At 39.3% G+C, this 23,553-nt stretch overlaps 1 protein-coding gene and 1 non-coding gene across 2 annotated transcripts in view; both read left to right on the forward strand.

Annotated features, from left to right (window-relative positions):
• Pard3b (par-3 family cell polarity regulator beta) overlaps window positions 1-23,553 on the forward strand; it is a 1,015,658-nt gene that overhangs the window by 962,192 nt on the left and 29,913 nt on the right. The gene's annotated exons all lie outside the window — the stretch shown is intronic.
• On the forward strand, window positions 4,174-4,244 carry Trnat-agu (transfer RNA threonine (anticodon AGU)). Its single transcript has one exon. It is a non-coding gene; the product is annotated as a tRNA-Thr (tRNA).

A 23,553-nucleotide genomic window follows, 5' to 3' on the forward strand; every position in this document is an offset into this window, starting at 1 on the left:
TTCTTATCTCCCCTTCTTATGGGGATTCTTACTGGGGATTGAACCCAGGGCCTCATGCGCCCTGGGTAAGCACTCTGCCACTGAGCTATATCCCCAGTCCTAGGTTATAATCTTCATTGACCCATTCTACCTCCACTGGATCATAAATTCCTTGAAATAAGATATTTCATTTTGTATGCATCATTTTTTATGCCTACCACCAGAACCTAACAGCACCATACAAAACATACCATTACAAGAGATTCTTACCAAGCTGGTATACAGATGAGTATAGATTTGTTTTTATACAAGTAATTTAGGGGAAAGAAACCCTCCCAAGCTATCTTGACAGTTTGTTTTAGTATATAAGTATTCCATGGGAATGTCTACTTTTTCCTGGAGTCAGTAAGAGTCCCAACTTCTAAACAGTTCACCCTCACTGAGCACTTATTTGGCACCATTCTAAATACTTTGCATCTACTAACCCAATGCTCACAGAAACCCTATAATTCAATAGCAACCCTATTATTACACTCATTTCATAGACAAGGACATAGGCATAAGGAGATTAAATAAAAATGACAAAGTTCGATAAGTAGAAAGTGACAGAGTTGGGACTTGAACCTGGGCAGTCTGATTGCAAGTCTGTTCGTAGAACCACTGCAGCTAAGGTTTTCTAACTCAGAGTCAGATCCACAGTCAGATCTGTGATTGGCATGCTCCCTTGTGTTATTTTCTCACCTGTTTGTCTTTCTCATTAAACTGTAAGTGCCTTTGAGGACAGGGACTGTGTCTTATTCATCTTCGTATATGACACAGAACATTACTAATATACAGGTTAAGTAATGCCTTTCAACCATTTCTGTAATGCTGTCATAAAATCAATTCTTTCCCCCTTCCCTTGGGCCCTTGATGTGAAATATGAACAGTTTAATGTGTAATTGCTAGATGAACATTAAGCAATATACTTTGCCTACCAAAAAGAGAATCCTGTTTTGTTAGAACACTCCTGAGAGTTGAAAAAGCAGCGTCTGCAAATTGGTACTTTGGTTCTTCGTGATTAAGAATAATGTCTACCAGAAGTAAAAAGAGTACAATGAATCTTCTGGTGGCGCACTGCACGAACACTCTTGTGAACAGAAAAGACCCCTTTCCCTAGACCAGTGAGAGACCAAGCCCTGCTCAGATCGCACGGCTTCCAGTCCCGTTGCTGCTCTTAGCCGTATTACCAAAATTACTTGGGAGAAAAATACATTTCTCTGCACATCTCAAGCAGTTTTCAACTTGGCTGTGTAATGAGAAGCAACATACCAGCGCTGATTTTGGATAGAAAGAGCAACTTTAGAAGGAGCAAACAGCTTATGCTTGCTTCCCAGGAACCCAAAATAAATTTGCTTTCGAAGTGTGTTCCCAGTGTTTTTGTATTGAGTATGACTGTGTTCAGTTCAGGAGAACATGCCATAAGAGTATACTTCCACTTTAACATTCCAGTTGGTTCAATTTGTTGGTTTCAGCTTTCCTGCCTACATATGCTTTTGCCCATCCTCGAGAAGACTCCAATCCCAAGTGATGGCTGACTTTAAAGCCTGCAACATGCCCACCATCAACTGCATTCTATTATCCCCAAAAGCATGTCATCAGGCAGCCTCTAAGCCCTTTCCTGTCATTTCCTTCACTGCTGGAAGATGCTGCCTTTCTGAGTTCTCTTGTTCCCTTCTCCAGTTAACTTCTGTTCTGCTCACTGCTATTGAATTATCCTCTGCCAACCTTGCATTATCTTAAAACACTTGCTAAGCAGATGGTGGTGACATTTGAGTTCTGCAGCAATTTCCAGTAATGCCACAGTCCTGGGCTTTGGCTCAAGTTGATCTCTATGGTAATTCAATGAGTTCAGTAAAAACTTGAGCAATCAGAACCTTAGGGGTGTGTGTGTGTGTGTGTGTGTGTGTGTCTGTCTGTCTGTCTGTCTGTCTGGTTGAGTGGGTTTTGGCCATTTGGGTCTATAGAAGTTAAAGACTTCATGCTGCCAAATTGAGCACTTCTTTCTGCCATAAGCTCGTTTGTCAAATAAGGCTCTTCATGAGAATATCCGGGCTGCTCCCTGAAGTCATGGCGGCCAGTGAAATGTTTTACCAGAGTCTGAAGCCATTTTAACTACAAGCACTACTTCCTCACGAGCCTCCAGACAAGGCCTGTTGTGCTTTGTCGGGCTGCTGTGCATCATCGCCAGTCTCTCTGACACCTTTCTCATGGCACGACTTTCCTCACCATGAGGATCCTCCTTCAGGGCTTGTGGCTGATGCACCTGCTCCGCTTTGCAGGAATACTAAAATGAGCTGGAGGACTCACATTGGGTAGATCCTCCACATCCAGGAATGACAGGGTTTGATGCCTTTTGAAAAGCAGCGATGCTCCTTTGCCCCACCATCTTCAGTGTTCCCATCCTTTCTCCTCAGGTTCCCTATATTGGAAATCTGGTCTCTAGTTTCCCTTCCAAATAGCGTCAGCTGCCCGTTTGGCCCCCTGACACCTCCTCAGTCTTCATGCTGAGGACAAAATGATGAATTAGCAGCGATTTAATTCTCGGTGAGATAAAGATGTCTCCAGTGTCAACTCAAACTTCCTGAAAATGCGAAAGCCCTAGCATGTAATATCACTTTAAGATGCCAAACAGCTGAGATCAGGGGGTTAATGCTACTGCCATATCATTTTTATGTCACTTAGTTCCTTCGATAAAAGTCCATTTTAATCAAACTTTTCATCATTTCCTCATAGCCAATATATCCTTGATGCCAGTTAGAATATTTGATATTAATTATTCAGTCGAAGGCCTCCATTATGAGTTTAGTTAGAATATTAGTGATTTAAAACATGTTAAGACCCATTACACTACTGATGTCCCCAAAGTAGTTTTAACTAAATCTTGATGGGCCATATATATTAAACTCCATAGATTTTTTTTAAACTTTTTTCTCATTTTCTGCAGAAAATTCTAAACTATTGCATATTTGCTGCCTAAGTACTCTTCAGAGGAAGAGTATGTGCCTGCTATTTCAAGAGTGCCAAATGTGACATGGTATACCTTGAACTTAAAATACGTTAAGTTTGTTAAGCTGACTTCCATGGTTTCCTCCTGCATAAACTTACAGGAGGTTTAGAATTCCCACTTCTCCAGCCAAAAGAAAAGAAGGGATTTTTGTGTGTGTATGCCTAGACATCTGCTTAATTTAGAGTGTTGCTAATTTCTCATATTCTTTAGTAATTCTTGATGTTTTCTTATTTTATTGCCATCCTACCATCTGCCTCCAGAAGCTCGTTGCCCTGGAATTATGGTGGTGATTTTCTTAACATTACTGCACTGTTTTGTATGATTCGTACTCTCATTCTGCACCCACCTCCCCCTATCTTCTTTCTCGCACCAGTCACTTGCTACCATCCCTTGACCCATGTTCCAGGGTTTGCTACATGCAGGCATCTTGTATCAACCTGTGGCAGGCAAGTAGTTCAGAATATCTGATTTGTTTGTTTGTGAGGCCTGTGCTTTATGATTATTTTAAATGGCAGTACATCACTAACACTAAGCATCTTGGATTTAAAAAAAAAGAAGGGCTAGGGATGTAGCTCAGTTGGTAGAGTGCCTGCCTCACAAGCACAAGGCCCTGGGTTCAGTCCCCAGCACCGCAAAAAAAAAAAAAAAAAAAAGAAGAAGAAGAAGGTTGCTGTCTCACCAACATGCACAAATACATGGTGTTATTCAAAGGGAGTTACTAATAGTAAAATTGCTAAGTTTATTTTCTCGTTTTATATACCAAGATCTGCATGAAATTGTTTCAAAGGTGTCATGATTATTCCTAAATTGGTCAATTGTACTTAAAAATAAAATCAAACTATGAACAATGGTGGTAAAAGGGAAGGAATCATAACTGTGCTGAGACTTAGCTTGTCTCCTTTTATCCTCCCCATTCAGCTGGGTAGCAATCATCACAATGCTCCTTTAACTAAAAAAGAAGAATTCATCCTCCAAGTGACAGAACCAAAATTCAAACAGGTCTTTCTAGTTTCCAAGAACTTTCTTATTCCACTTTGCCATACCACTAATGCTGACAATTAGAATAGTTGCCTTTTTCCTTGAGTATCATATCTTTATAGGACAAAAGATATTTCAGATCATATTTAAAATTCTTCCATGTCTGTGGATGTAGCTCAGTGGTAAAGCACTTGCCTAGTATTCACGAGGCCCTGGGTTCAATCCCCAGCATCACCCAAGAATGCATCTGTATTTACTGTTTTTCGGGATTCAAAAAAGAAAAAATGTGGAAATCTACGGGTTATGAAAAAGTAATAAAATGCAAGAAAAAGTATAGAATTTATGTGGGTTAAAAAAAAAAAAAAACTTTTGAGTGGGAGCGGTGGTGCACACCTATGATCCCAGGAGCTCAAGGGGCTGAGGCAGGAGGATCACTAGTTCAAAACCAACCTCAGCAACTTAGCAAGGCCCTAAGCAATTTAACAAGACCCTGTGTCAAAATGAAATAGTAAAACAGGCCTGGGCATGTGGCTCAGTGGCTAAGTGCCCCTGAATTCAATCCCCAGTACCTCCCCCTCAAAAAACATTTTGAATCACATAGTTTTTATTCTTTTATCGCTATGATAAGGTTTTCCTAAGTAAAAACGGCATGGCCCCATTTTCCCAATTATTCTGTTCCTATGGAAGCAGACATAGGGCTATGTATGGTTCTGGCTGTGCAGGACACAAGTGCCTTGTACCCATCTTCCTGGACCAGGCTGCTAGCTCCCAGCTCCCTGTTCCCCCACCCCCAGATTTCCCTCTGCAACTCTCTTCTAACAGAAGAACTTGTAATGGGGGTGGGAAAAGGAACCAATATTTGTTGAGTTTTTTTATGCTCTAAGAACTCTAGTAGGTTCTTTAGGTTACCTCATGTCTTTCTTTTAACAATTCTGAAATTATTATCCCTATGTTTTGGATGAAGAAACTGAGGCCCACAGACGCAAAGTGGTATGGTTAAGATGGTACACAGAATCAGCAGCAGGCTTTGGATCCAGTCTAGTTCCTTCTACATCTGAAACCTCTGTGCTCTCCACTACATTGAGGTGTCTTGAACTGGGCTGGCTATGAACAGGCAGAAGAGAGCATCCCATGACGGTCCTGTAGCAAGACAGCCCTCACTGTGCTGTCCCACCCTGATTCACTGAGTATATTTATAAACCCAAGGACATTAAATGAACAACCTCCTGCTAGGCATTCCGAATTACTTAGAACAGGAATCATGAACCCAGAGTTCCCCTTAGCATATTTAAACCCCTACCTCCTTCTAGCTGAAATATCCTTAAAACAGTGCACTTTAAAAAAAAAAAAAAGACTGCCTCTGTGTTGTGCTAGGGCTTTAGAGAAAATATATACCAGTTGTTCTACTTCAGCAGTTTTTATAGCCAGGAAAGTATGGTTGGTCCTTTCATGGTATAGTGCTGACAGTTCCTTAGGGGATGTGGCTGAGATGCAAACGCCTGATAACTGTGGAAGGATTGCTTCAGCTGACTCTGCAGCGCCGAGTCCAGAGGAGAGAGCTTTGGCAGTTGATTACCAAGGTGGTGCCACACGGGCCCATCTGTGCCCTGGTTCTCATGTGACACAGGCCCCACGACCTCCATCCCTGTGCCAGAAACACCTTGGTCCAGCTCCATTATTTCCAGCAAAGGCAAACATTTGTGGTACAAATGTGAGAAGGGTTGGTACAAAAAGAGCAGCTTCCAGAACATGTTCCCACTTATATTCCAAGACTTCAATTAAGCCTAAATGGAAGTGGTTGGGGCTTGTCCCAACCAAGGGCTGTCCCACTCGACAATCAGCAGAACTGACCCTTATGGTTGAACATGGAATGACATGTTAAATAGGTGGGAACCTGGCAATTCTCGTTGGCCATTCTCCACCAACAATATGCTGTGAGGCATCATTAGCCCCCTTCACAGTTGGCCCTTGCTTGGAAGTGCAGACAGGGCGGTGACTGCTCAGATAAGATTTCTGCCCACTAATTGCTTACATGTAGCAGAAGCAAATGCAGATCCATTTCCAGAAATGATAGTGTCTGACAGCCTGGTTTTCACAAGGTACTGGAAAGAATTGTAATTGTTGCAGCAGGAGTTTAAGATGGAAAATAAGCATGTTGAGCTATTTAGAGAAGGAATTTGCCACAGTGAAGTTCTTTTCCTGGAAACAGTCGTATAAAATCAGGATGGAGTTTGTATCAGGCTTCTTGGTCACTTTCCATTAATGTGTTGGTGCCTTTGACAATTTACGCTAAATGGTCTGGATGTGAAACACCCTTTTATGGTTTTTTCCAGCATCAAAATCAGGTCCACATATATAAGACAGAACTTCTAGCCAATGTGTTATATGAGTAATTTCCGGATGTGTTGCCTGTACTGTGGCCAAGATAATGTGATGACTGCCGGCTGTGGGCTGGTTATAGACAAGTCACTTATATTACCACTATATCCACAGTTGGAGCTTCTCAGTTTGTCCCTCTTCTGGTCACTCCTTTCATATCTAATTAAGAAAAAAAAAAAAAAAAAAAGGTCAGTTGGAGCTATCTTTGCAACTTTATTAGCCTAAACAGATGAGCTAAGAAAGTCATTTACCCTTCCTTATTCTGCTACTTGATAACTATTTACTGACTGCCTACTAAGCTTAATATACTCCACAGGGCCCTAAAGATTCCACACTAAGACCACAAGGACACACTCCCTGTCCTGTGGAGGTTATAATCGAGTGGAGAAGACAGTAATTACACAATTCCAAATAAAACGTAAAACTACAACTCTGCCAATAACAAAACAAGGAGAGGTACATGATTCAAGAAACTGTAATGTGACGTTGGACCAAATCAATCAGTTTTGTTCTAATGGAGGTTCAAGAAAAGAAATAAGAAATATTCCAGGCAGAGAGAAGAACACATGCAGAGAGGCCTTGCTGTAGGAGAGAGTTTTGTAACAGAGACTGAAGAAGGGCTGCAGAGCTGAGACAGAGACCATAAGAGTTTGCAGGAAAGGAAGGTAGAAGTCAGACCTGGGCCATCAAGTTAAGGGTGTATTTATTTAAAGATGATTGAGAAACCTTTGATGGATTGTAAGACAGAGGATGACATACTTGGATTTGTGTTTTAAAATCTTTTTCTTCCAGCTGCAGGATAGAGTCTGGTTCAGAGGGAGGCTGGGGTGGATGCAGACCAGTTCAAAGGTATTTGCTGTAGTCAGGGGAGAGAAGGTGGTAGTGTCCACAAGGGCCATGGCGATGATAGCAGAATTGGAGCAAGGTGGTGGAGAGAACTGACAGGCCCCCATGATGGATTGCCTGTAGGGTGTAAGGGGAAAGCGAAACCAGGTGTCCAGAATGAATCTGTACACAGCAATGTGGGAGGTGGCACCTTCCCTGACAGGGACGCTGCTCGGGGGGAGCATAAGATTTGGGGGGATGATCATGAGTGCAGGCTGGGACCTGCTAGATCTAAGGTGCCTTTCATCTCCAGATGTCCTATAGGATGACTCGACATGGACAGGGATTACGCTGGCTGAAGTAGGATGCTGGACAAATGTGTATTTGTAAAAACTGAACAAAAGTCCCCAGGGTCTATCAGGAAGGGATGATGTAAGAAGCCACAGAATCTCATATGCAGAAAGTAGAAAAAGATGCAGGTGGACAATGCCAATCACAAAGACCCAGGCACCAGTCTGTGGTTGTGACATGTCGCCTCTGCTCACATGCACAGGAAAACCTTATCTATCACTGTCTGTGTAATTTCATTCTGGAAATGATATTTTTCTCAAGTAGAAAGAATTGATGCCTTAATGTCATCTGGCATTCTGTGACTAAGCATAGCCCTGACCCCATAAAGCATCAGCATGAGGGTAAAAAGAAATCATAGAAATGATTTGAGTGTGTGTTCTGTGTTTATGAAACCAAATATCCTCATTCTTCAGAAATACACATTGAAATAGTTAAGGGTAAAGAGGCACTAGTGTCCAATTTACTCCCAAATGGTTCAGAAAATACTAGTATATATATATTTAGTAATATGTGCATGCATGTACATGCGAGTACATAGAGAGAGAAAGATGGAGGATGGAAGAGAAGGGAACAGGGTGGAGAAAAAGAGAATGAATGATACAGTAAATGGGGCAAGATGTAAGGAATTCTGGATAAAGGACACAGGGAGTTCCTTCTACTGTCATTGCTTTAGCAACAATGATAACAAAGAATAGTGGAAGTTTTATAATTTTATAGAAAAAATTTGAAAGCTAAACAAAAAATAGAATCTCATTCTGATGCCTTGGGTTGAGTTTTCCCCCAGAAGCAGACTCTGAGGCAAGGATTTGACTGGAAAGGGAGTGAGGAAGGAAAGACCCCGTGCAGAGGGCGGCAAAGAGCAAGTGACTGCTGCAGGCAAGCTCGGGCCTTCTGGGACAGTGTGGAATGCACCCACACCTTGTCCCACCTGCGGGACAGGAATGTTGAGGTATCCATCTTTTGTTTATTACCGACTAAGGTTGCTTGTAAGGAGCCAACTCCCCGACACTTCTGCCCATTCAGTGCACTGATGACAGAGAGCCTCCCACCAACGAGCAGGTGTCCTTGAAGCAAAGACTATGGTGGACTCTTAAGTGCTGAGGGGATGGGTGGGGCCCAAAGGTGCTACCACAGCTAGTAAGGGTGAAGTCCCAGGGTCAAGGTGGATCAGTCCTGAATGCCTTTCATGAGGGAAAAATATAACGATGAAGTAGCCCCAGACGATCTTGATACCTTCATTTTATTTCTGAAGTAGGTCCTCTGGGAATTGATCACATCTTACATGGAACACAATGAATACCAATAGCATCAACAGAGCAACCAAAGAGGGCAACCCTGGAAGAATGCATTTCTAGTTTCTCTTTGTTTGATGAATAAAGAATTTATCAAAAATGATGTAAGGTCTTGATAAGCTCATTTTCCATCAAGCGCATGCCCAGAACATCATTGAAATACAGCAGCACCCCTGAGGCACCTTAGAAAGCCTTAGAAAAATGGAAATTTGGTGCTAAGGTGCTTACCTCAAACATACCATTTAATGATTGATGAGGATTTGGGTGTCCCCAGTGACTTTATGATGGTGGCTGTAAATGCACACAAGGTAAAATTTTGTGTGGATTTCATGTGCCACCTTTGCTCCGATGAATGGTAGGAATTTGGCCAAATACAGAGAATAGTCTTGTGGGCCTAGTCATACAGTTCCTGTGGTTTCCATGGTCTCACCTTAGCATTAGGCTTTATGCTAAGGTACCCATGTTAAATCTATGAGGCCTATAAAACTGGATCAATCACACCCAGTTCCATTAAGGTGCTTAGTCTCATCCTCTTAGAACAAAAAGTATTGTGTCATGAATCAAGCAGGCTACAAGGTAAATTCCTAGTGTATAGTTATCAAGTCAAAGAATGTGAATATTTTTAAAGTTCCTGATATATGTTGCCAGATTGACCAGGCTGACCAATTTATACCTCACCTGCTCTGATTATAAATCATTTTTAAAACCTATGTCAATGTAATAGGTTAAAAAGTAGCAATTATAATCACAAACTGTTATATTTGTGATTCCTTTATTATTAGTGAGGTTGAATTTTTCTGCTACTTGGGAATTTTGTATGTTTTTAAAGTCACTTGTGATGTATCTGTTTGCATATCATTTCTGCTTAGCTGTTTATCTTTTCTTCTTGATTTTTAGAGTTCTTCATATATTAAGGACATAAACATTTTGTCATATTTAAAACTATCTTATTTTAACATTAAATTATATTTATGGTAAACAGGAATTTATAAATTTTATGTTAGGTCTTCAATCTTTTTACTTATGATTTATTTATGTGCTTTTATATACAAAAGGTCATCTCTCATTATGAGATATCTATCTGTAATTCTCTTCTAGTTTTCTTATGATTTCATTTATTTGGGTACTTCTACAGCAGGAATGCTTTGAACACACATGACATCCTCAGTACTAATGGACTTTCCTAGTGTAGTTTCAAGCGGTATCAACTGTGATATTGCTAAAATCATGAAGGATACACAATAGTGTTGACATCCATACTAAATGGTTCTGACAAACACTGTAGAAGATTTCTATGCAGTTTATCAACACACATCAAGCAGAATCAATTTACATCTTGCTTTCACTGCAGTTATGCCCTCTGTCAGGATACTGAGCATCAGGAAGCATCTCAACCTGGACCCCTGGAAGGTGGTATTACACCAGGTCTTCAGTGTCCTGGGAATAATCCAGATCCACTCAAATGGCTTTCTTTCTTTTTTTATTTAATCTATTTTGTTTTATTTTTTATAGACTGCATTTTGATTCATTGTATACAAATGGGGTACATCATTTCGTTTCTATGGTTGTACCCGATGTAGATTCATACCATTCGTGTAATCATACATGTACAAAGGGTAATGATGTCTGTCTCATCCCACCATTTTTCATACACCCCCTCATTTCCCTCTCTGTAATCTAAAATTCCTCCTTTCTTCTCTCATCCCTCAAACCCCTACCCCCATTATATATCATCATCCACTTATTGGGAGAACATTCAGTCTTTAGTTTTTTGGAATTGGCTTATTTCACATAGCATGATATTCTCCAATTCCATCCATTTACCTGCAGATGCCATAATTTCATTCTTCTTTATGCCTGAATAGTACTCCTTTGTGTATAGATACCACAGTTTCTTTATCCATTCATCTGTTGAAGGGCATCTAGGTTGGTTCCACAATCTAGCTATTATGAATTGAGCTACTATAAACATTGATGTGGCTGCATTACCGTAGTATGCTAATTTTAAGTCCTTTGGGTATAAACCGAGAGTAGGATAACTGGGTCAAAGGTGGGTCCATTCCAAGTTTTCTGAGGATTCTCCACACTGCTTTCCAGAGTGGCTGCACCAATTTGCAACTCCACCAGAAATGTTCAAGTGTGCCTTTTTCCCCACATCCATGCCAACATCTATTATTGCTTGTGTGCTTGATAATAGCCATTCTAATTGGAGTAAGATGAAGTCTTAGGGTTTCTTTCTTCTGGTGGCACTTTCTCTTGTGAAATATGTGCTCTTCTCCTGGACGCACTGCCAGCTGATGTGACCCTCTGCTGCATGAGCAAATTCTGCCTGCTGGACTGACGAGCGTGCCCTGCATCTCAACATGTGCTCCTCAGAACTGGTTGATGAGGACTCTAACTTGCTCCTCAAAGACAGAACTTTACATTATTGGAGTTGCTCTTCTAATTTCTATGAAAAGGAGAAGCCGTTTTGCTGGAAGAAGTTGTGTCTTGAGATAGAATAGGTGTTAGTTTGGCTAAACTGAAAGGAACTCTTGAGAGGAGGGATTCTTAATCAGGAGTCTATCCATGTCAAAATTGTCTATCAGTTGATCTCAGAGGACCCTCAAATTCTCCAAAATTACATGCCAGACTTTTTATGAAGAACATTTTGTACATATCCCAGGGAGAAACAATGAGCAAGAGAGTTTCGTGACCCAATAAGTTGAAGACTTATTAAATTTGAACAATTTACTGTAAACCTTCTTAAAGGGGTCACTTAAAAAAAAATCTTCACATTTTTATTTCAATATGACTATCATCCTTTTTCAACAGAATAATAATGCCTTCGCAGGGACTATTTCATTTGTAAAGATTTATGAGAAGGAACTAGTCAAACAGTAGCTTACTATGTTAGAGGTTATCTTTTATATCAGAGAGAGCCTAATAGTTTTAGCAAGAAAACTTGTCATGATCTTTCAGCCCTGCCCAGCATACTGGACATATGTACTTCTATTCTGGACAGCTTTGTGGCCTGCTTTGAAAGAGAACCAAACCTTCCCAGCATATAAGTTCCAGAAAGCAGGTTGTTCGGCATGGAGCTCTTGATCATGTGCCCCAACCCTCCCTCCCCACTGAAATGCCAGCCAGCAATGTGAAATGCAGGACTTGCCTGAGCTTCAGAGGCCAGATTTGTGTGTTCACCAGGGCTACCTAAAGAAGGATTTACACATTCTGCTCTCTTCCCAGCTTTTGAAAAATAACATCCTGTTCTCATCCCCAGAAAGTAGAGGGAGAGGAAGTACTCACGAGCATGAGTGGGCAGCCAACTTCATGGGAACAAAAAGTACAATGTGGATCCCCCTGTAAATTTCAGCAGCAAATACCACAGGAAATCCAAAGAAAGTAAAACAGTAATATTAAACCATAGCCACCCTGCCAGATATGATTTAGATAAATAATCCATTTAAGGTATGGAGGATATTGTAATACACTAACTATACCTACAATGTATATAGTTGTTCATATACAATATGAGCACCTCTGTTCATATCCAGTTGTCCACTGGTAATAGTTTATATTTGGAAGAAATAGAGACATTAACAGCAATTGTATTTTATTCTCTCTTCTTCTTAAAAGCCAAATGTTCTCAAATAAAATACTGATGAATGGGGGCTGGGGAGATAGCTCAGTCAGTAGAGAGTGCTTGCCTTATAAGCACAAGACCCTGGGTTTGATCCCCAGCACCACCACCCCAAAAAATACTAATGAATGGCTAAATATTTAAGGGCTACTATATCTTTGTCTCATGATATGGATTTGTGGCCTAATTGAGCCCCTCCCATTTTTGACCTTTTTGCCTAGTGGTGGGATATTAATAAGAGAAAGATGGTTACCTAAAATATCCTCTGAATCTGAATATGTTTTCATATATCAGAAAATTTCAGGTGGCTAAATATGGAATGAGCCAACCTGAAAGCAACAAGCTGCTCACTGTCTCTGACAAATTAGGCTGAAAGGAATTCTGACTTAAGAAAGCAGGAAGGCCGAGGGTCAAGCGCCAGGCCCTGGAGTGCAGCTGCTGGGCCACCTTTGGCAGTCTCCAAGGGAGCAACCAAAGAAAACCCAGCACAGAAAATACCTCAAAGAATCAACAGGGAGGGTGAAACAAAAACAACCAGATGTCCCAGCAGACTCCACTGGTATTATGAAGGAGGTTGGAGCAGGAGTAACAGGGTTTGGATTTTATCAACCTTACTAATAAAAGTCACTTGGCTCTCCATTGAGAAGAGCAGTTGGTACAAGATGGAAAGGTTTTAAAGACCATTAATTTCTTGAAATGAAACAGCTGGCCTTATTGGCTATTAAATAATGAGCCAGATTCTCCCCAGTGCCTAAGTCACTCTCTGGTAGTAAATTAGGTATTTAGGGAGGCACATTAACTCTTTAAGAAGATTAGAGTTCGATTTAGTGCACTTGATGCATAGGGGGGAAGTCAGAGGGAATCTGGCTGAGGCTGAGCAAAGTCAGGGTGAAGAGAGGATGGATTCTGATGGGAAAAGGTGACACTCGTGACTTGCGTGAACGAGGCAGCTTGGTGAGCACAGTCACTGAGTGATGTTCAATATCCTCATCTCAAGTTGACTGAGGCTGTCAAGGCAGAGAGGGTTGGCTCTCTTCATTTATCGATTCGTTCATCCCGTAAACTTTTAGTTTAACAATACTATGTAGCTGACGCTGTGCTGGGCATGGAGGAGCTGGTCCTCAGTAAAACAGAGTCCTTGTCACCAAGGCTTTACAGTCTGATTTCTGGCAACTGGGAGAGGGAATGAAAGAGAGACAAGTAAATAGATGATCATAATTGAGTAGAACAAGGGCCAAAATTGTAGACACTGGGTTTGAGTTGATTAAGTGGCAAGACTTGGAGCACCTGGTAGCACATGCAAAGGAGTTTTCCTTCTGCCCATTTTGACCACATGTGCATTATAGAAAAAGCTCCTTGATAATTTCATGGAGAATACAATGGAAGGACAAGACTGGGATCCGGAAGGGCAATGTGAAGCTGTTGATATGATCCCTATGAAAGATGCCGTGGAGCTGGAATGAGGAACACCTGGGAGGGAAGAGAGGACTCTGCCTTGAGGAGGTGAACTGACCTGTTTTAACGGCTGATTAGATGTGCACATTAAGGGAAAGAACGGTGTCAAAGATAACTCTGAAGTCCAGGGCTTGGGCAACTGGGTGGAGGAAGGAGCCATTCTCCTGGTGGACAGTGAGGCTGAGACAGCTCTGGGCCCTGGAAGCATGAGGAGATGGCAGAGAGGGAACTAGAAGTCCTCTGTGTGTAGTGCATAATGAGTTTGAAAGCCACATACTAGAAGAAAACTGAGAATTATAAAACTGTATAATTCCTGTAATTTAAACGGATTCCCAGGAACCATATTTTGCTTTGCTTTTTCTGGGAGAGGAAGGGATTGTGGAGATGCAGATGTCTCCAAACTGAGGCTCTATCAATGCGCACCATGAAGAATATCCAAGTGATGAGAAAGTAACAAATAGGAAATAATCATGTCTAGAAAATCCGACTTCCTTTTTCCCAGGAATATTAATAGTTAATAAACCATGGACCTAAATATCAGGAAATTTATACTCTGTGTGAGAAGTAGAAAATTGCACAGGTTGCAGACTAGACAAATTAACAGTTCTTTCTCTGTCAGCACATAAAATCTATACCACCGATTCTCTCTATGGTATGAGGTGAAATGTGCCAACAAATTGGCTTAGATGATATATCTGAAAATGTGGAAGAAATTATGTATTGGAAGAAAAAGGAGAAATTCTTATATATTAAGAAGTGTTGACAACTTCACCACAGCATAGCAAAAATGTCCTTAAAGATAAAACACTTATTTCAAATTTTCAGAAACCACGTTACAGCGTTATATACTCTATGCAGCAAAAGTAGTTTTTAGAAAGAAAATTGACATCAAAGTTGACTAAACCAATAACCTTTGTGGTTGCTTCATGGTGAGAACCTCATTCTTTAGGAATGTGAAAAGCATGAAATTAAAAGGGTGGAGAGTTCATGGATTGCCCAAAGAGAACTTAGCACAGACAGACAACAGACAGGACTAAACATGTCACTCACTGGTTTTTTGCAAGCCATTATGTCATCCTGGTGCCAACTGCATCATGGCCCCAGGAAGAGCTTTCCAGGTAGATGGTCATGAACTGCCCCCGACTGTGCTCCATGTGAGTGTCCTTATCCATAGCTCCCTCCCAACTGGTTGTGTCTCTACCACCACAACCTGTAGGGAACATTGCTCCTCTGGAGTGATTCCAAAAAGATCTACACCATCAGTGCTTGTTTGTGTCATTGGTTCTCAGAAAGACCCAGTGAGCATTTTTCATAGTAAACAGTCCCATTTTCTAGCACAAGCCAGAATCAATGAAGACTCATTGATGTAGGGTTCTTACTGGGGGCAGCTTGGCATCATTTTAACATGCTGCCTGAAAATTAACAGGAGATCAAACCTTTCCCTTCACAGTTACAGGTAAAGAGTTTTGAAATGGGAAATTCCAGGGTATAAATGTATAAGACAGTATCTAATTCTTTTCTGTATTGCCAAGGAGAGGGCTAAAAAGTAAGGAGGCATGTATACCTCCAGGAGCTACGAGAGGACAGAAGCCACAGAGATGTTAAAAAAGAGATGCCATACCAAAGGCAGCACCTACAGACTTAAAAATAGAACCTGTGGCTTCATGTGTGCTGCAAAGAAAGGTTCATCATGTCCCGGGTCAGTGACCCATCTCACAGGATCCCTTGGTGGTGGAGAAGAGAAAGCCACCTCCTCTTTGACTCTATGGTGGCACTAGAAGAGAAAGACATGAAGCACATCAGGACAGATTTTTTAAAAATACTATTTTTAAAGAACAGTTTTAGATTCACAACAAAATTGAGAGGAAGTAAGAGAGATTACTCATAAATCCCCAAACCCACACATGCAGAGACCCGCCTGTTATAAACATCCTTACCAGAGTTGGTACCATTGTTACAATTGGTGGACCCATGCTGACACAGAATGGTTCTGTGTTAGGGTTCTCTCTCGATGCTGTGCATTCTGTGGGTTCGATCAAATGTATAATGAAAGGTATCCGCAGTTAAGTATCATACAGAATGGCTGCAATGCCTTTACAATCCTCTGTGCTCAGCTACTTCATTCCCCCTCTGCACCCCAGCCCCTGATAATTGCTGACCTTTTAGCTGTCTTCATAACCTAACTTCTATGTTAGAAACATAGTATGTAGCCTTTCCAGATTGACCTATTTCATTGATCAATATGCATTAAGTTTTCCTCTATGCTTTGTCATGGCTTGATAGTTCATCTCTTCCTAACCTTGATAATAGTCCATTGTCTCGATGTATCAGTTTATTTATCCACGTACCTACTAAGGACATCTTGGTTTTGGTGGTTTACAAGTTTGGGCAACAATGAATAAAGCTGCTTTAAACATATTGTGCAGATTTTTTTTTTTTTTTTTTTTTTGTGGGCATAAACCTTCAACTCCTTTGGGAGTTGAACCAAGGAATGTGACTGCTAGATCCTTTTATAAGTTTCTTCCACAGTGGCTGTAAGGTTTTGCCTTCCCACTAGGAGTGAAGAAGAATGCTTGTTGACCCACATCTTCACCAGCATTTGGTGTTGTCAGTATTCTGAATTTGCCATTCTGATAGGTTTGTAGTGTATCGCCTTACTATTTTAGTTTGTATTTCCTTGATGACACATGATGTGGACCATCGTTTATGTTAACCTGACATCTGTATATCTTCTTTGGTGAGGTATCTGTTCATATCTTTGTCCTGTTAAATTAGGATTTTTTCTTATTGCTGAGTTTTTAAGAGTTGCTTATTTTCACTAATGATTCTTTATCAGATGTGTCTTTTGAAAGTATTTCTCCTAGTCTATGGCTTCTCTTTTCATTTTCTTGATAGAGCAAAAGTTTTTGATTTTAACAAAGTTCAGTTTGTTAATTCTTTCTTTCATGGATTGTGATTTTGGTGTATCTAAAAAGTCACCCTAATATCCAAGATCATTTTTTTCTCTTTATCTTCTAGGAGTTCTATAGTTTTTCATTTTACATTCAGGTTCTTGATCTATTTTAAGTTAATTTTTGTGAATAATCTAAGGTCTGGATTAACTTTTTTTTTTTTTTTTTATTAAACCATGGGTGCTTAACCACTGAGATACATTCCTTTTTATTTTTTATTTTAAGACAGTTTCTTACTAAGTTGCTTAGGGCCTCACTAAATTGCAATCCTTCTGCCTCAGCTCCCGAGTTACTGGCATTATAGGCCTCTGCTACCAGGTCTGCCTGATTCTTTTTTTTTTAAGAAGACTGCCTTTTCCATGTGGTGTGACCTTTAATTAGTTAACTATTTTTATGTAAGTCTATTTCTGGGGCTTCTATTCTGTTCCATTGACCTATGTGCTCTCTTGCCTGTGCTACACTGTCTTGATTTCCATAGATTTATAGTAAATCTTGAAGTTGAGTAATGTCAATTCTTTAAGTTTGTTCTTCTCCTTCAGTATTCTGTTGTCTATCCTGTCTTTGCCTTGCATACAAACTTTAAAATCAGTTTATTGGTATTCACAAAATAACTTTCTGGGATTTGAACTGGGATTGCACTGAATCTATTAATCAATTTGGGAAGAAATGACATCTTGATAATATTGAGGCTTCCTATCCATGAACATGGAATATCTCTCTATTTAGTTCTTCTTTAATTATTTTTTAGTATACTTTTGTCACTTTCCTTATTAGTCTTATGCATATTTTCTGGATTAGACCTAAGCATTACATTTTGGGGGATGACAATGTAAATGATTGTGTTTTTTATTTAATTCCACTTGTTCATAACTGGTATTTAAGAAAGTAGTTGATTTTTTGGTATGTTAACCTTGCCTCCTACAACCTTGCTATAATCACTTATTTGTTCCAAGAGTTTTGTTTTCAATTTTTTCAGATTTTCCACATAGATGATTATGTCACCTGAGAACAAAGACAGTCCAATCTTTATATCTCTTATTTCCTTTTCTTGTCTTACTGTATTAGTCAGGACTTGAATACACTTCTGAGCATCCTGTTTGCTGCTTTAAAAACCAAACAGAAACAATATACATCAGGACCAAGAAAAGCAAATTTTTTTTTAATTAAAAATTTTTTTTTATTTTTACAGACACATTTTCATTCATTGTACACAAAGGGGGTACAACTTTTCATTTCTATGGTTGTACACAATGTAGATTCACACCATTCATGTAATCATACATATTTATAGGGTATACTGTCTGTTTCATTGACTGTTTTTCCATCCCCACCCCCTCCCACCCCTTTTTCCTCTATACCATCCAAAGTTCCTTCATTCTTCTCTTTCACCCATCACCCCCCCTCATTATATATTGTCATGCACTTATCAGAGAATACATTTGGCCTTTGGTTTTTTGGGCTTGGCCTATTTCACTTAGCATGATATTTTCTAACTTCATCCATTTACCAGCAAATGCCATAATTTTATTCTTCTTTATGACTGAGTAATATTCCATTGTGTATGTATACCACAGTTTCTTTATCCATTCATCTATTGAAGGGCATCTAGGTTGGTTCTACAATCTAGCTATTGTGAATTGAGCTGCTATGAACATTGATGTGGCTGCATCACTGTAGTATGCTGATTTTAAGTCCTTTGGGTATAAAATGAGGAGTGGGATAGCTTAGGTCATTTAGTTGTTGACTTTTTATTCTTTTCTTGAATGCATTCCATGCAATGAATTTTCCTCTTAGTATTGTTTTCATGGTGTCCCAAAGAATTTGATATGTTGTATCATCATTCTCATTTACCTCTAAGAATTTTTTTTATCTCCTCCCTGATGTTTTCTGTTATCCATGCTTCATTCAATAGCATATTATTTAGCCTCCAGGTGTTGGAATAATTTCTGTTTTTTATTTTGTCATTGATTTCTAATTTCATTCCATTATGATCTGATAGAACACAAGGCAGTATCTCTATTTTTTTGCATTAACTAAGGGCTGCTTTGTAATATAACATATGGTCTATTTTCAAGAAGGTTCCATGTGCTGCTGAGAAGAAAGTGAATTCTTTCATTGATGGATGGAATATTCTATATATGTCTGTTAAGTCTAAGTTATTGATTGTGTTATTGAGTTCTATGATTTCTTTGTTTAGTTTTTGTTTGGAAGATCTATCCAGTGGTGACAACTGTGTTCAAGTCACCCAGAATTATTGTGTTGTGGTCTATTTGATTCCTGGAACTGAGAAGAATTTGTTTGATGTACATGGAGCACAATTGTTTGGGGCATAAATATTTACGATCGTTATGTCTTTCTGATTTATGGTTCCCTTAAACATTATGGAATGTTCTTATTTATCCCTTCTGACTAACTTTGGCTTGAAGTTCACTTTATCTAAAATAAGGATGGAAATCCCCGCTTTTTTACTGAGTCCGTGTGCGTGGTAGGTTTTTTCCCATCCTTTCACCTTTAGTCTGTGGATGTCTTTTTCTATGAGATAAGTCTCTTGAAGGCAACATATTGTCAGTCTTCCTTTTTAATCCATTCTGCCATTCTGTGTCTTTTGATTGATAAGTTTAGGTCATTAACATTCAGGGTTATTGTTGAGATATGATTTGTATTCCCAATCATTTGGGCTTGTTTTTGGTTTTTAACTTGACTTGGTTTCTCCTTTGAATAGATTTTCCTTTAAGGTAGTTCCTCCCTTTGCTGACCTATATTGTTGTTTTTCATTTCCTCCTCATGGAGTATTTTGTTGAGAATATTCTGTAGCACAGGCTTTCTGTTTGTAAATTCTTTTGTTTATCATGGAAGGATTTTATTTCATCTTCAAATCTGAAGGTTAGTTTTGCTGGGTATAGTATTCTTGGTTGGCAATCATGTTCTTTCAGAGCTTGAAATATGTTGTTCCAGGCCCTTCTAGCTTTTAGAGTCTGGGCTGAGAAATTTGCTGATATCTGTATTGGTTTCCCCCTATACGTAATCTGATACTTTTCTCTCACAGCCTTCAAAATCCTATCTTTATTTTGTATGTTAGGCATTTTCATTATAATGTGCCTTATTGTGGATCTGTTGTGATTTTGTGCATTTGGTGTTCTGTAAGCCTCTTGTATTTGATTTTCCATTTTGTTCTTCAGGTTTGGGAAATTTTCTGATATTATTTCATTGAATAGGTTGTTCAGTCCTTTGGTTTGTATCTCTGTGCCTTCCTCAGTCCCGATAATTTTTAAATATGGTCTTTTCATGATGTCGCATAGTTCTTGGAGATTCTGTTCATGATTTCTTTACCATCTTCTCTGTTTGGGCAACTTTATTTTCAAGATTAAATATTTTGTCTTCATTGTCTGAGGTTCTGGCTTCCAAGTGGTCTAGTCTATTGGTGATACTTTCCACTGAAATTTTTATTTGGTTTATTGTTTCCTTCATTTCAAGGATTTCCATTTGGGGTTTTTTGAGAATCTCTACCTCTTTGTTGAAATGATCATTTGCTTCCTGCAGTTGCTCTTTCAACTGCTTATTGATATGATCATTCATTGCCTGCATTTGCTCTCTTATCTCATCCTTTGCTTCATGAATCATTTTAATCATGTATAATCTGAAGTCCTTTTCTGACATTTGTTCTATCATACTGTCACTGGATTCTATCAATATAGAAGCTATATTTGTTTGGATCATTTTCTTCCCTTGTTTTTTCATGTTTTTCATGTATCTTCCCCTCTAGCAGTGCAGATCTGGGGTATTGCAGTTTCCCCCCAAGGGCTTATAGTGACCCTGTAGGTTTCCAAAACCTTTTCTTTAAGAGGGAGATCAATATTAGCAGTGCCCAGTTCAGACAGTATGCAACCCAAAACCAAATAGCCCTTATGAGGATGTTAACAATATTGTCATAATAAACAGAATGAGTTCAATAATTATCTTCAGTATAACAAATAGATTTGCAATAAGGTCTACAGTTTCTAATGGAGGACAAAGAGGATGCGGAGGGGTGTAGCTGTTAATGGGATAAGAAAAGAATATATAGAAGTTCTAGATCATAGAAAGAGTGAGAGTGTAATCAAAAGAAGTCATTTGTTAGCATGAGAAAAGGGAGAAAGAAACTGAGGGAACAGGTAAACAAAAGGAAAAGAGAGCAAGAAAAGTAAAGAAATAAAAACTTAAAATTTTTCAATAAGGAGAAAAAAGAAAATCTACACTATAACAGTCATATAGTATTCAAACCTCCTAGGCTGCAGTAGCCTAATGTGTGAGAGGTACCTGACAATGAGCTTCCAGTCTCCAGCAGGCATCTCAGGATGGGATTTGCCCCACCTAAAGATGGGAGATATAGCGTCTGGTTGTGGGATCCTGGAGGTGGGGTGCAATCAGTTGGTCTGGGGGTCCTGGTGGCAGGGAGCAGTCAGTTGATGTGAGGGTCCCAGAGGCAGGGAGTGGTCAGTCAGGCTGAGGGATCTTGGAGACAGGGCTCAGTCAGTCCGGCCAGGGGTCCTACAAGTTCTAACTGTTGTCTCAGAAATAAAGCAAATATTTGATGGAAATAATTTTCTTTTTTTAATCCTTGAATTATAGTGAAGAAATGGGGAAATGTGAATAGGTAGTAACTCAGAGGATTTGATACAGAATGGATGATGGTTAAATTATAAAGGAAAAAGTAAATATACATGGAGTTTAGTATTCAAATCCTATCTAGGTCAATTTATCAAATAAAATAATATAAGAGAGCCAAACACAGTGGTGCATGCCTGTAATCCCAGTGGCTTAGGAAACTGAGGCAGTAGAATTATGAGTTCAAAGCCAGCCCCAGCAATCTAGCAAGACCCTAAGCAACTTAGCAAGACCTTGTCTCAAAATAGAATGTTTAAAAAGGGTTGGGAATATAACTTGGCAGTTAAGCGCCCCCGTGTTCAATCCTTGGTACCAAAATTTTTTTTTTTAATTTAAAATAATAGTATAAGTGAGAACAAAGAAAAAAAGTAGACTAAGTAGACAACAAGTTTTTAAATATTACACAGGATAGCTTAAAGATGAATAATATTTGCAACGTTTTTGTTCTCTTTCACCAAGATGAAAAACACTAATGGAAATAGTTCTTTTAACAGGCTCTTTACTGTGTTCAGTGTCTCCAAGAGTGTCCCATCTCCCTTTTCTTGGGAGATACTTCAGTACAGTTAATTTTTTAAGCTACTTGAGCAATTTCCTGAGTATTTGCCTACTCTGTGGATTGGTTCAGGACAATTGCTTTTCAAATAAATATGGTTTTTTATCTTGTAGACTCTTCCATGACATTTATTTCTGAAATATTGATAAGGGTAATGCTAATAGAAAGTAGCCCAGGTTGTGGGCAGGTATCTAGCCCTTATGCTTTGATGGAGTAAATTCAGAGCTCACCTTACTGGATTGTCCTCTGCATTAGTGTCAATCCCCTCTTTAGGAACTTCTAGACAGTCTCTCACCAGGGACATTTGCAAAGACTCTGCCATATTAGCCATTGAGCAACTGTTATTCCAATGATAAGCCCAACATCTGGCTCAGGAATTGGTTTCCCATAGACTCTGCTTCTTTCCCTATGCTCTCCTTACTTTGACTGATATTCTCAGTGCCTTAGATCAGGTAAACTTCTATATGTTGATTGACAGTAGATAAATTCCAAATAATAATATAGTAGCTAGAATTTTATTAATATCATGTCATTCAAAGCAAGAGTTTTAGATCCTTTGTCAATTCTATAATGATGTGCATTCAAAGAACAAGATAAAAAAAAAAAAAGGCCATCTCTTGCATGCACTTATGACAATTAAGAAGTTAGGAGAAGTACATCTATAACCCTTATAATCATTTCAGCACTGTATAGAAAGCTACAGTTAAATAATTAGCACAGTACATAAGCAGATGTCTTCTATAAAATATAAATAAAGAATACATCCTTATAAATTTGATCAATTTATCTAGGACAAAATTCTAAGAATAGATGATAAAAGTAGAATCATAAGAAAAACTAATATCCACATGATGAGGTCAAAGTGGAGAGGCCCCAATGTTCACGTAGTATAACAAACACTTAAAAAATATTCCCATAAAAACTCAGATAACTGTAGCCATAAGAAAATGTATTTCTCTTCCTAGAAGTCTGATTTTTATTTTTGTGGGCCCTCAATTTCCTTTCAAAACAGAAATGAAGAAACGGGAATTGTTCAGAACCTCATTTTGAAAACAAAATTGAGGTTAGGAGGTTTGTCCAAGTTAAGGAATTAATAGAAAATTTTGAGTGACCCATATAAGGGAGAAAAAAAGTCACTGCAGCTTACTCACTTTTTCCTGGCCTCTCATCTTCATCTTCAGAGATGAGGCCTCCTGAGAGATACCTTTCTACTCTGGGCTTAGAGTTCTAGTAGACAAGCTGAAGGACAGAGTCCCCCACAGGGGTGGCTTTGTGCCCAAAGGGAAGGCAGCTGTGGTTATGCACCAGCACGCACCAGAAGCCACCAAGCTACTGGGACTGTGCATGAATGGATGACAGTTTTAATTTCACTCCCCAGCAAAGGTGGTATTCAGCCAGCGCTACTTCAAACCAATTTTGCAAATCACATTTTGTGGCTGAAAATTGGTTTATTGCACCATCCCATTTTAGAGGCC

This window comes from Sciurus carolinensis, chromosome 3 (assembly GCF_902686445.1).
Source record: "Sciurus carolinensis chromosome 3, mSciCar1.2, whole genome shotgun sequence".
NCBI classification, from domain to species: domain Eukaryota; kingdom Metazoa; phylum Chordata; class Mammalia; order Rodentia; family Sciuridae; genus Sciurus; species Sciurus carolinensis.